At 34.9% G+C, this 4,093-nt stretch overlaps 1 pseudogene across 1 annotated transcript; it reads right to left on the reverse strand.

Annotated features, from left to right (window-relative positions):
* Positions 1-932: 932 nt before the first annotated feature.
* On the reverse strand, positions 933-3,326 carry LOC104733695 (receptor-like protein 50 pseudogene; annotated as a pseudogene). The gene has a single exon (XR_015571147.1). The product of XR_015571147.1 is annotated as a receptor-like protein 50 pseudogene (transcript).
* Between the last annotated feature and the right edge of the window lie 767 nt (positions 3,327-4,093).

The raw sequence follows: 4,093 nt of genomic DNA on the forward strand, positions 1-4,093 counted from the left end.
AAAAAATTGATCGATACAAACAAGAAGACAATCCACCTAGACAAAAAAATTGATATGTATTAATTGTTTTAATTTGATTGGTTAGTAATTTTAATTGATGTGTCAACACCAGCTTGAATGTTAAACTTGAGGTGTCATCACCTAATGAAAAACATCAAAGTTTTATTGTATTGTCAATACAATAAAAGAAGGATGTGTTGCATTCCTGGTGTGACACATCAGTTTCAACATTGAAGCTCGTGTTGACACATCAGTTAAATTTTCTAACCAATCAGATTACAACATTAATACATGTCAGCTATTTATTCTTTACGTGGACAAAGCAATAACCAATCAGATTATAACATTAATACATGTGAGTTGTTTTTACTCTTATGTGAATAAAGCAATAGGAAAATGAGTGAGTGAGCGTTTTAATCAATTGCTCGATACAAAAGCTGCATATGATTTTTATACAATAAAAGAAGGATGCGCTGCATTCCTGGTGTGACACATCAGCTTCAACATTAAAGTTGGTGTTGACACATCAATTAAATTCTCTAACCAATCAGATTATAACATTAATACATGTCAACTATTTTTATTCTTTATATGGACAAAGCAATAACCAATCAGATTATAACATTAATATATGTGAGCAGTTTTTACTCTTATGTGAACAAAGGAGTAGGAAAACGAGTGAGTGAGCGTTTTAATCAATTGCTCGATGCAAAAGCTGGATATGATTTTTAGACAAACGCAACGAACCCATGCCAAGTGGTATGAAGAATTAAATGTAAACATGTAAGTAATTTACAATATATTTATTGTGTAAAACTAATACTCCTATATGTAACGTGTATTTATTAATATATGAATTGGTAATATTGTAGTAACATAAAACTACTAAAATCAGAGCAAATAAAAAATTATTAATCATAAATCATTTGAAATTTTGTATAAATTATACTTATATATTAAATAAAATATATTCAAAAAATTAATTAATTATGATATTAATTTATGAACAAATATACATATATAATATATAAAAAGAGTAACAAATACCAAACCCGCGACGTAGCGCGGGTCTAACCTAGTACTTTTACAAGATATATATTTAAAATTATATAAAAATAGTTACGTATCTATATTAAATATTTATTTTTATCTAATATTTGAATACCGCAAGCCGACCCGTCAATCCGCATACATAACCTGCTAAAATCCACAATCCGTTTGGGCTAGGTGATTGGAGATTGGTCAACTTTGACAGAAATGGTGGAATATGGCCAGTGAAAGCGTTGTTTGACATGTTGAGCACAATCAGTTCCTTGAGTAAACCGATAGATTCTGGAATATCTCCTTGGAGTCTGTTTCCGGAGACATGGATGGTTTTGTAGATTTTGAAACCACTACCTACCAGTGCCAATTCCAATCCTTTAATCGTCAGAACCGCAGATTTATGATAGGAGTCTCGGTCATATCCTAAAACCCCATATCCAGGCGTAATATCAACAATGGCTACGACCGATGACATTACACTCCAACCAACAAAGTAATCTGATGGCAAGACTCCACTGAAACGATTTTCTGAAATGTCAAAAACTCGTAGTTTGGGGAAACTCAAAGAATCCCCAGGAGATAATATTGGCCCATGGAACTCGTTTGAACGAAGGACAAGAATCTGCAGACTGGGCAACGATCTCAACCAAAATGGAAACTTGTCATTGATTCTGTTCTCTTCCACGTTCAGAAACTGGAGATGAGTGCAGTTGATCAGCGACTTGGGAAGTTTTCCTAATAACTAGTTGCCACCAACATCAAGTGATATCAAGTTAGCACTGATAATCTCTTCTGGGAAAACACCAGAGAGACTATTATTCCGAAGATGCAAGATCCAAAGAGAAGAATTGAGCATTTCAAAACACCTTGGAATAGAACCGCTGAAGTTGTTGTTGGACAAGACAAGAGTACTAAGATGATTGATAATAGAGTTTGGTAACATAGTTAGTTCTCCACTAAAGGAATTCTGAGCAATGTTTACATACATCAAAGCTGGCAGACTCCATAGCCATTCTGGTATTTGGCCTTCAATTTGATTGACAGAGATGTCTAAATAATACAAACTGGTTTGGCTTATTAGAAACTTGGGAAACTCAGAAACATTGCAGGATGATAAAACCAAGATTTTCATTGGTGAGGGAAGATGGAGAGTTGAACTGATATTCAAATGAATCCCTGAAAGATCAAGTGACTTAAATGACTTGTGATGCAAGAAGATGCTGAAATCAACAATGGCCTCTCCTGCGTCCCAGAAAGAAAGGCTAAGATCCGAGAGCCCAACTAGTTCCGATATAAATCTTGGGATTGGCCCTTTGAAATTGTTTTCTCCCATGTATAATGTTTGAAGGTTAGATTTGGAAGAGATATTCCCAATCTCAAGTGAACCGCTGAAATCGTTTCTGCTCAGGTCAAGTCTATCCAACGAAGGAATCATGAAGAGAGAAGAGGGAACGGTTCCAGAAAATGAATTGTCATTAATATCAAAATACTTCATTTTCGAGAGGCTACTCATGTTTGATGGGAGCATACCTTTGAACTGGTTAGAACCAAGGTCGATCCAGATGAGCGAGGTCAAGTTGAGTAGCACTAGTTGAAAATCTGTAAGTTGGTTTACGTTGCCCATCGAATCTGGTCCTTCATTATTGGTGAGATCATTATAAGAAAGTAAAAGATAAGCGAGATAAGAAAGACTTCCGAGTGAAGAAGGAATCTTTCCAAAGAGATTGCAACGAAAAAGACTCAAAGACCTCAATGGTTTGAGGTTGCCAATAGATTCTGGTAGAATACCAAAGAGATTGTTGCTGCTAAGATCTAGGCGTTGAAGATGTTGTAGTCTAAACAGGCTACTATTAGATCGCAAAGGGCCATTGAGGTAACTGTACCCGAGTTTCAACTCTACCACCACTCCCGTCTTAGGATCACAAGAGACACCATCCCAAGAACAGCAATCAGTGTTGTTCCTCCACTTTCTGTCTTCTTATCACCAGAAATAGAGGGATCGAACTCTTGGACATAGAACTCGTTCTTGAACTCCCAAAGAGCATCCCTCTGGTCTGGAAGACACAAGTGTTTAGCAATAACAAGTGTTGAGTGAGAAAGGCAGAAGAGTAAACAAAAGCTCCATATTATTGTTATCATCATCCTCTCGCGACAACAATGCACCTGATGTTTCTCTTTGATTGTTTTTTCTTGTGAAACGAATTGATCTTTGAATCGTCTCTTAGTCTCTTTTACATATGTGGAAAAACATTAAAGCTTGATTAAAAAAGTCTCCTGTGAAGACTAATTGCTTCCACAGAAAATGGAATACGTACGTGAACTCTCAAGATAATTGGAACAACTGTTAATTACATTTGTGGAGGAGATTAAAAGCTTGTCTAACAAGTCACCTTTGAAGACAGCAATATGAGATATTTCTCACAAAAAAAAAATTTTATTTTATTTATTTATTTTATTTTATTTTTTTTTGGTAAATGGTCGTAAAAATAAATTTATTCCATTCGAATAATTTTGTTATTCGATAACAATCTGTTTGATGTGCGGCCTCATATTTATTGTTGACGAAGCAGTTACAATAAATATGTAGCAAGCGAGAAATTTACCATCAAGTTCTTGACTGGTAAGTGATCCAAAGAGTATACTTACCATCAAGCACTTGGCCGTATTTAGAAAACGCTTGTCTCAAGCTATCGTCCGTTGTTTCCCAATATATATATCTAATATCTGACCAGACATCAATATACAAAAACAAAACGTTCAGTTCCTGGCTTAAAACAATTTTAAATAATTACTTCCGGTGTAAACCTTGTGAGCCACGTAACGTAAAACCTCAACGTATAAATTTAAATTGATTTTAAGCTTAACTTGACACATAAAGATGGAGTAAAGTTCATCTATTGTAACTTGTATCACAATGCTTTGTTTTAATTAAACGATCCAGAGCCGCAAGCAAAGCCATGATTGTATCCTCATTTTTTAGTTTTAGCTCCTCCAACAGCCAATTACTCTTTGTTAATGTATGAAATCGACAATATAAATAATACGCATA

Source organism: Camelina sativa, chromosome 11, assembly GCF_030686135.1.
Source record: "Camelina sativa cultivar CO46 ecotype springtype chromosome 11, ASM3068613v1".
NCBI classification, from domain to species: domain Eukaryota; kingdom Viridiplantae; phylum Streptophyta; class Magnoliopsida; order Brassicales; family Brassicaceae; genus Camelina; species Camelina sativa.